Below are 10,000 nucleotides of genomic sequence, written 5' to 3'. Positions count from 1 at the left end.
ACAGTCGGATTCCCCCAGTCCGTGCCAGTTCTGAGTTGATCGTTGAATGGCGGCCGAAGAGAATCCGCGCACCCGCGCGCCCCCGGAGGAGCACGCTAAGGCGGACGCGGCCTCGCAGCAAGGAAGATCCGTGGGAGGCCAAGGCACGGGACCGAGCTCGGATCCTGCACGCAGGTTGAAGCACCGGGGCGCGAACGCCGCGCAGGCGCGCGCATCCTGCACCGCCGGCCAGCACGAGGCCAACCAACGGCGAGAGCAGACCACGCCCGCGCTAAACGCCCGCACTTACCGGCACCCCTACGGCACTCACCTCGCCCAGGCCCGGCACGTTAGCGCTGACCCACTTCCCGACCAAGCCCGACACGCCCCGATCCTCAGAGCCAATCCTTATCCCGAAGTTACGGATCCAATTTGCCGACTTCCCTTACCTACATTATTCTATCGACTAGAGGCTCTTCACCTTGGAGACCTGCTGCGGATATGGGTACGAACCGGCGCGACACCTCCACGTGGCCCTCTCCCGGATTTTCAAGGTCCGAGGGGAAGATCGGGACACCGCCGCAACTGCGGTGCTCTTCGCGTTCCAAACCCTATCTCCCTGCTAGAGGATTCCAGGGAACTCGAACGCTCATGCAGAAAAGAAAACTCTTCCCCGATCTCCCGACGGCGTCTCCGGGTCCTTTTGGGTTACCCCGACGAGCATCTCTAAAAGAGGGGCCCGACTTGTATCGGTTCCGCTGCCGGGTTCCGGAATAGGAACCGGATTCCCTTTCGCCCAACGGGGGCCAGCACAAAGTGCATCATGCTATGACGGCCCCCATCAACATCGGATTTCTCCTAGGGCTTAGGATCGACTGACTCGTGTGCAACGGCTGTTCACACGAAACCCTTCTCCGCGTCAGCCCTCCAGGGCCTCGCTGGAGTATTTGCTACTACCACCAAGATCTGCACCGACGGCGGCTCCAGGCAGGCTCACGCCCAGACCCTTCTGCGCCCACCGCCGCGACCCTCCTACTCGTCAGGGCTTCGCGGCCGGCCGCAAGGACCGGCTATGACTGCCAGACTGACGGCCGAGTATAGGCACGACGCTTCAGCGCCATCCATTTTCAGGGCTAGTTGCTTCGGCAGGTGAGTTGTTACACACTCCTTAGCGGATTCCGACTTCCATGGCCACCGTCCTGCTGTCTTAAGCAACCAACGCCTTTCATGGTTTCCCATGAGCGTCGATTCGGGCGCCTTAACTCGGCGTTTGGTTCATCCCACAGCGCCAGTTCTGCTTACCAAAAGTGGCCCACTTGGCACTCCGATCCGAGTCGTTTGCTCGCGGCTTCAGCATATCAAGCAAGCCGGAGATCTCACCCATTTAAAGTTTGAGAATAGGTTGAGGTCGTTTCGGCCCCAAGGCCTCTAATCATTCGCTTTACCGGATGAGACTCGTACGAGCACCAGCTATCCTGAGGGAAACTTCGGAGGGAACCAGCTACTAGATGGTTCGATTAGTCTTTCGCCCCTATACCCAGCTCCGACGATCGATTTGCACGTCAGAATCGCTACGGACCTCCATCAGGGTTTCCCCTGACTTCGTCCTGGCCAGGCATAGTTCACCATCTTTCGGGTCCCAACGTGTACGCTCTAGGTGCGCCTCACCTCGCAATGAGGACGAGACGCCCCGGGAGTGCGGAGGCCGCCGCCCCGTGAAGGGCGGGGAAGCCCCATCCTCCCTCGGCCCGCGCAAGGCGAGACCTTCACTTTCATTACGCCTTTAGGTTTCGTACAGCCCAATGACTCGCGCACATGTTAGACTCCTTGGTCCGTGTTTCAAGACGGGTCGTGAAATTGTCCAAAGCTGAAGCGCCGCTGACGGGAGCGATTATTCCGCCCGAGAGCATCCCGAGCCAACAGCGGCGCGGGTCCGGGGCCGGGCCAGGTAGGTCCGTCATCCGGGAAGAACCGCGCGCGCTTGCCGGGAGCCCGAGCGCCCAAAGGGGCGAATCGACTCCTCCAGATATACCGCCGGGCAGCCAGCCAGGACACCGGGGCTCTGCCCAACAGACGCGAACCGAGGCCCGCGGAAGGACAGGCTGCGCACCCGGGCCGTAGGCCGGCACCCAGCGGGTCGCGACGTCCTACTAGGGGAGAAGTGCGGCCCACCGCACACCGGAACGGCCCCACCCCGCGGCGAGTGGAAAGGCAACCGGACACGACCCCGCCGCGGATTGCTCCGCGCGGGCGGCCGGCCCCATCTGCCGAGGGCGGAGGCCAGTGGCCGGATGGGCGTGAATCTCACCCGTTCGACCTTTCGGACTTCTCACGTTTACCCCAGAACGGTTTCACGTACTTTTGAACTCTCTCTTCAAAGTTCTTTTCAACTTTCCCTCACGGTACTTGTTCGCTATCGGTCTCGTGGTCATATTTAGTCTCAGATGGAGTTTACCACCCACTTGGAGCTGCACTCTCAAGCAACCCGACTCGAAGGAGAGGTCCCGCCGACGCTCGCACCGGCCGCTACGGGCCTGGCACCCTCTACGGGCCGTGGCCTCATTCAAGTTGGACTTGGGCTCGGCGCGAGGCGTCGGGGTAGTGGACCCTCCCAAACACCACATGCCACGACAGGCGGCAGCCTGCGGGGTTCGGTGCTGGACTCTTCCCTGTTCGCTCGCCGCTACTGGGGGAATCCTTGTTAGTTTCTTTTCCTCCGCTTAGTAATATGCTTAAATTCAGCGGGTAGTCTCGCCTGCTCTGAGGTCGTTGTACGAGGTGTCGCACGCCACACCGCCAGCCGGCTGTGCACGCTACCGAGTAAGTACCGGTATGCGAACCGCCAGGCGACGGGCGCGCATCGCACGTTTAAGGAGGCGCGGCCGGCCCCACAGGCGGCCGCGACGCTCCCAGGTCTGCGAAGCGGGGCAAACGCCGCGCGCTTCAGTATACGTAGCCGACCCTCAGCCAGACGTGGCCCGGGAACGGAATCCATGGACCGCAATGTGCGTTCGAAACGTCGATGTTCATGTGTCCTGCAGTTCACATGTCGACGCGCAATTTGCTGCGTTCTTCATCGACCCACGAGCCGAGTGATCCACCGTCCTGGGTGATCTTTTCTTAGTTTACACTGTCTCTTTCAAGACAGTTGCATAGGCGGGACGTAGGCGTGTGGCGGCCCCTGTTCAAGCGTTCTGTGTCCAACGGCCTCACGGCCGATGGGCGTCGTACGGCTCCACACCGGAGCGGACAGGCAGTCGGGCGAAAGTCATTCAAAACCGGCGCCAGGCGCCAGGTGCCGCAGGCCAGCCGCTCCAGCGCTTCAGCGCTCGTACCACACAACATTGGCGTTAGTTTTGAGAAGCACGCGTGGTTCCGCACGCGGCGCACGGCTACTGCGAGCCGTACAGGTAGCGTGTTGCGCGACACGACACGCACATCGAAAGACATGCAGTCTAGTCGGTAATGATCCTTCCGCAGGTTCACCTACGGAAACCTTGTTACGACTTTTACTTCCTCTAAATGATCAAGTTTGGTCATCTTTCCGGTAGCATCGGCAACGACAGAGTCAATGCCGCGTACCAGTCCGAAGACCTCACTAAATCATTCAATCGGTAGTAGCGACGGGCGGTGTGTACAAAGGGCAGGGACGTAATCAACGCGAGCTTATGACTCGCGCTTACTGGGAATTCCTCGTTCATGGGGAACAATTGCAAGCCCCAATCCCTAGCACGAAGGAGGTTCAGCGGGTTACCCCGACCTTTCGGCCTAGGAAGACACGCTGATTCCTTCAGTGTAGCGCGCGTGCGGCCCAGAACATCTAAGGGCATCACAGACCTGTTATTGCTCAATCTCGTGCGGCTAGAAGCCGCCTGTCCCTCTAAGAAGAAAAGTAATCGCTGACAGCACGAAGGATGTCACGCGACTAGTTAGCAGGCTAGAGTCTCGTTCGTTATCGGAATTAACCAGACAAATCGCTCCACCAACTAAGAACGGCCATGCACCACCACCCACCGAATCAAGAAAGAGCTATCAATCTGTCAATCCTTCCGGTGTCCGGGCCTGGTGAGGTTTCCCGTGTTGAGTCAAATTAAGCCGCAGGCTCCACTCCTGGTGGTGCCCTTCCGTCAATTCCTTTAAGTTTCAGCTTTGCAACCATACTTCCCCCGGAACCCAAAAGCTTTGGTTTCCCGGAGGCTGCCCGCCGAGTCATCGGAGGAACTGCGGCGGATCGCTGGCTGGCATCGTTTATGGTTAGAACTAGGGCGGTATCTGATCGCCTTCGAACCTCTAACTTTCGTTCTTGATTAATGAAAACATACTTGGCAAATGCTTTCGCTTCTGTTCGTCTTGCGACGATCCAAGAATTTCACCTCTAACGTCGCAATACGAATGCCCCCGCCTGTCCCTATTAATCATTACCTCGGGTTCCGAAAACCAACAAAATAGAACCGAGGTCCTATTCCATTATTCCATGCACACAGTATTCAGGCGGGCTTGCCTGCTTTAAGCACTCTAATTTGTTCAAAGTAAACGTGCCGGCCCACCGAGACACTCACTCAAGAGCACCCTGGTAGGATTGCAACGGGGTCCGCCTCGGGACGCACGAGCACGCACGAGGCGCGTCGCACGCCTTCAGCTCGCCCCACCGGCAGGACGTCCCACGATACATGCCAGTTAAACACCGACGGGCGGTGAACCAACAGCGTGGGACACAAATCCAACTACGAGCTTTTTAACCGCAACAACTTTAATATACGCTATTGGAGCTGGAATTACCGCGGCTGCTGGCACCAGACTTGCCCTCCAATAGATACTCGTTAAAGGATTTAAAGTGTACTCATTCCGATTACGGGGCCTCGGATGAGTCCCGTATCGTTATTTTTCGTCACTACCTCCCCGTGCCGGGAGTGGGTAATTTGCGCGCCTGCTGCCTTCCTTGGATGTGGTAGCCGTTTCTCAGGCTCCCTCTCCGGAATCGAACCCTGATTCCCCGTTACCCGTTACAACCATGGTAGGCGCAGAACCTACCATCGACAGTTGATAAGGCAGACATTTGAAAGATGCGTCGCCGGTACGAGGACCGTGCGATCAGCCCAAAGTTATTCAGAGTCACCAAGGCAAACGGACCGGACGAGCCGACCGATTGGTTTTGATCTAATAAAAGCGTCCCTTCCATCTCTGGTCGGGACTCTGTTTGCATGTATTAGCTCTAGAATTACCACAGTTATCCAAGTAACGTGGGTACGATCTAAGGAACCATAACTGATTTAATGAGCCATTCGCGGTTTCACCTTAATGCGGCTTGTACTGAGACATGCATGGCTTAATCTTTGAGACAAGCATATGACTACTGGCAGGATCAACCAGGGAGCTGCGTCAACTAGAGCTGAGCAGCCGGCCGCCCGGGAGTGTGTCCCGGGGGCCCGCGCGAACACGCAAGCGTCCGCTCAATTATTCTGCAAACAGGAGGAGGCTGAGCTCCCCTGCACAATACACCTCGAAACCCTCTCAGGTCCCGGCGGCGCGCAGCGCCGTCCTAAGTACTTGGTCGGGTTCGAGAGAGGCGCAATCGCCCGGAGTTTGGCGAGTAGACGCTTTAGGTGCGACCACCCGTGCTCCCAACTGAGCTTGCCGCTGCCGACAGAGGCCCGGGAGCGTGCTGTCGTGGCATTGCCGGCGGGAGACAACACGCGCCACCTACGGTGGCCGGCAGCTCCAACGCCAGCGCCACAGAAGGACAAAAGCCCCACTTGGGTGCCGAAGCGAACTCTCCCAGCACAGCGCACGCGCCAACACGTCCGCACAGCTGCGATACAATCCACCTGCGAGAACCGCAGAGGCGACCGAGCAGCAGACGGCGTCGCGGCGCCGAGCGCCGGGCGGCGGCGCATCCTCAGCGCACACAGTCCTCAATCGGACCAGCACACTGCAGATGTCCACCGCGCTTCGCACCGGGCCCGCGAGGACCTACTTTGGCCGCACGGCGCCGCGTGCAGGGTGCGCCGGCGCGCAGCTGCGCCGCCTGCCGCCTCCGTCGGCCGGCGCGCCTGCCACTGGCCGCCCCCACCAGCCGGCTGTAGCGCGTGCGCCCACGCACCGCGCGGCCAGCACGCCGGAAGGCCCCCCCTCACCGGCCGGGGACGGTCCCACCCAGCCACCGCCGCGTATCGCTTCACACCCACATGCCATTCACGTTCGTGGGCATGGTGGGTATCGCTGAAACAACCGGTTGGTAGCTCAACCGATCGTCGCCATCACTGATTCACCTCTAGCGAGAACAACCGCACCACAACGGTTTACCAGTTCTTCATTTGCGTAACGTCACCAGCAAACGTAGACGTCCATCGCCATTTGCAAATTCAACGATTGTTGCATGCCTGTGTCAGGTGTCACGACACACTATGTCTGCCCACATACACGCAACAACATGTGCACGCTTCGCGAACACGTGGAAGGTGGCCCCCGTACGTATGCGATGTCCATTGCGCGAACGACTGTCAACCGGCCTCTGTCGCATGTCGCAGATGTGGAACGCAGTGCACCATGCTATCACGGTGTGTGAGAAGAGACGACTACGTCTGACAACACGCGCCACTACATCAACAGACGGCTCATGCTGATCGCCATCCACGGCATACCATACTGCAATCCAGCTCTTATAGGGAGACGACACGTAGCTGAGTGCACAATATTTGGACCGTATGGTTCGCCGTTGTTGGCGCAGTCGTGGTACGGTCACACATGTACCACGATGTATCATTCAGTACATGAGGACCAATGTGCGGTACAGTGTGTGATTTGGACGTACAACATCAGCGGACAGTTGCCACAAGCCGTACCACAACGTAGGCTGTGCTTCGCCATGCGAATGCCAATGAACAACTGCGAAGGGCATTGAGCATGTACGTCCTGCCGCCATCCGCATTACAGTGTATAGCTGCAAGGTGTTTAACATGAAGCGATACTCTGGGGACCGGGCAGTGCGAGTAGCAAACTATATTGCGGGGGTTGCAGTTAGGCAACACTACACTAATTTAACGCGTCGTATGACAATTACAGAGCAGGTTAAGGCCCAACGTGTGTTGGGTTAAGGCCCAACGTGTGTTGGGTTAAGGCCCAACGTGTGTTGGGTTAAGGCCCAACGTGTGTTGGGTTAAGGCCCAACGTGTGTTGGGTTAAGGCCCAACGTGTGTTGGGTTAAGGCCCAACGTGTGTTGGGTTAAGGCCCAACGTGTGTTGGGTTAAGGCCCAACGTGTGTTGGGTTAAGGCCCAACGTGTGTTGGGTTAAGGCCCAACGTGTGTTGGGTTAAGGCCCAACGTGTGTTGGGTTAAGGCCCAACGTGTGTTGGGTTAAGGCCCAACGTGTGTTGGGTTAAGGCCCAACGTGTGTTGGGTTAAGGCCCAACGTGTGTTGGGTTAAGGCCCAACGTGTGTTGGGTTAAGGCCCAACGTGTGTTGGGTTAAGGCCCAACGTGTGTTGGGTTAAGGCCCAACGTGTGTTGGGTTAAGGCCCAACGTGTGTTGGGTTAAGGCGCAACATAGGTTAGGTTAAGGCGCAACATAGGTTAGGTTAAGGCGCAACATAGGTTAGGTTAAGGCGCAACATAGGTTAGGTTAAGGCGCAACATAGGTTAGGTTACGGCGCAACATAGGTTAGGTTAAGGCGCAACATAGGTTAGGTTAAGGCGCAACATAGGTTAGGTTAAGGCGCAACATAGGTTAGGTTAAGGCGCAACATAGGTTAGGTTAAGGCGCAACATAGGTTAGGTTAAGGCGCAACATAGGTTAGGTTAAGGCGCAACATAGGTTAGGTTAAGGCGCAACATAGGTTAGGTTAAGGCGCAACATAGGTTAGGTTAAGGCGCAACATAGGTTAGGTTACGGCGCAACATAGGTTAGGTTAAGGCGCAACATAGGTTAGGTTAAGGCGCAACATAGGTTAGGTTAAGGCGCAACATAGGTTAGGTTACGGCGCAACATAGGTTAGGTTACGGCGCAACATAGGTTAGGTTACGGCGCAACATAGGTTAGGTTAAGGCGCAACATAGGTTAGGTTAAGGCGCAACATAGGTTAGGTTAAGGCGCAACATAGGTTAGGTTAAGGCGCAACATAGGTTAGGTTAAGGCGCAACATAGGTTAGGTTAAGGCGCAACATAGGTTAGGTTAAGGCGCAACATAGGTTAGGTTAAGGCGCAACATGGGTTAGGTTAAGGCGCAACATGGGTTAGGTTAAGGCGCAACATGGGTTAGGTTAAGGCGCAACATGGGTTAGGTTAAGGCGCAACATGGGTTAGGTTAAGGCGCAACATGGGTTAGGTTAAGGCGCAACATGGGTTAGGTTAAGGCGCAACATGGGTTAGGTTAAGGCGCAACATGGGTTAGGTTAAGGCGCAACATGGGTTAGGTTAAGGCGCAACATGGGTTAGGTTAAGGCGCAACATGGGTTAGGTTAAGGTACAATATGGGTTAGGTTAAGGTACAATATGGGTTAGGTTAAGGTACAATATGGGTTAGGTTAAGGTACAATATGGGTTAGGTTAAGGTACAATATGGGTTAGGTTAAGGTACAATATGGGTTAGGTTAAGGTACAATATGGGTTAGGTTAAGGTACAATATGGGTTAGGTTAAGGTACAATACGGGTTAGGTTAAGGTACAATACGGGTTAGGTTAAGGTACAATACGGGTTAGGTTAAGGTACAATACGGGTTAGGTTAAGGTACAATACGGGTTAGGTTAAGGTACAATACGGGTTAGGTTAAGGCACTTGGGGGGGGGGGGGGCCCGGTTTGTTGATTGTGATTATCGTAAGTAAATGACTGCGGCATCATCTGATTTGCCACGTCAGGGTGCACCTTTGGCTCATAACAGGCGGCGCTCTGATTCCATGCTTGTGGCAGACCTGTGTCTTTCATTCCTGCCATTGTTTGTGTGGTGTGACAGGAGGCAGTATTGTGATGTTGGGTGCACCCCTGTCTGGGACATGTGTGGGTGTTGGTGGCTTAGCTGAGCAATGGTGGTTGTCGGAAGGGTGGGATATTCTGTTTTCCGAGTGGACCTCCCGGTCTGGTTATGATAGTGTGGATTGTCTAATGTGGCAGAGAGGATGCACTGGGTGTTGTTCCATGCTGGTGCTTACATATTGTCTGTGTGCCTGTTACAGGCAGAGAGTAGTGCGTGATAAGAGTGTCTGGCTGACGTGTGATTGTGAGCAGAGTCTTTCAGCATGTATACGGACAGGTCTATACATTATCTGTATTCTGATGGCTCTATCTATTACTAATCAGCGCCGTGTATACGTTTAATCCGGTTCCAGTCGAAACTATTGTATCTCTGTACATTAGTGACACGGCGAGCCCGCTATGTAGTTACTCGTCTCGGCAGCTTCCACCGGTGTATGGCAAATGATTATAAGGAATCAGTCTAGTCGTCAATACCGATAGTCTGACGTCACATGTCTGGGGTGGGGGACGCTGCGCCCTTCCGGTGGGTCATGGCCTAGGAAGACTCTTCCCACGCAGGGGGGCTTGGACTGTCATTGACTCTTCCGAGTAATATACTTGCCGTACGTTTTTGCGACTGCGAGTGCAACGCTCACCGGTACCGACATGGATGGAGCGCCTCCTAGCTGCCGCTGAGCATCTGCATTCGTACAGCGAGCAACGCGATCGCGTCTGTAGCTCGTACGTGGTACAGCTCGCAGCTCATGTATATGGACAGCGGGAATGTCGCATATTGGACATAACTCTTCATGAAACGCACGTTATAGGGGTGGATTGCACATTGCGAGTGCGAGCAAAGTCCGCCGTTCATCCGCTGGAGTTGCGAGTTGGGCGGTTGGGGTGGGGCACGAACGGGTGCAGGTGGAGTGATTGCCGGTCCACGACTTCGTGCGGCAGAGGCGCTGGCGTTGGGGTGGGGTCGAAAGAAGGGCACTGTGGGCCCATCGCTGTCTTAGTCGGCTTGGCGTCTCATAGATGACGGTATCGTCGTTGCAGGAGGTCATGTTGCGGGAGA

The 10,000-nt window shown here is 56.1% G+C and overlaps 2 non-coding genes and 1 pseudogene across 2 annotated transcripts; all 3 read right to left on the bottom strand.

Moving 5' to 3' along the window:
* The window catches only part of LOC124591775, a 4,897-nt pseudogene extending 2,149 nt beyond the window's left edge, over positions 1-2,748 (bottom strand).
* A 188-nt stretch (positions 2,749-2,936) lies between these two features.
* On the bottom strand, positions 2,937-3,091 carry LOC124591776. Its single transcript, XR_006977255.1, has one exon. It is a non-coding gene; the product is annotated as a 5.8S ribosomal RNA (ribosomal RNA).
* A 351-nt stretch (positions 3,092-3,442) lies between these two features.
* LOC124591769 lies at positions 3,443-5,352 on the bottom strand. The gene has a single exon (XR_006977249.1). It is a non-coding gene; the product is annotated as a small subunit ribosomal RNA (ribosomal RNA).
* Between the last annotated feature and the right edge of the window lie 4,648 nt (positions 5,353-10,000).

Source organism: Schistocerca americana, unplaced genomic scaffold, assembly GCF_021461395.2.
Source record: "Schistocerca americana isolate TAMUIC-IGC-003095 unplaced genomic scaffold, iqSchAmer2.1 HiC_scaffold_875, whole genome shotgun sequence".
Lineage (NCBI taxonomy): Eukaryota > Metazoa > Arthropoda > Insecta > Orthoptera > Acrididae > Schistocerca > Schistocerca americana.
Note: the sequence above shows the minus strand (reverse complement) of the source record. Positions and strands in the feature narration are given on the sequence as shown.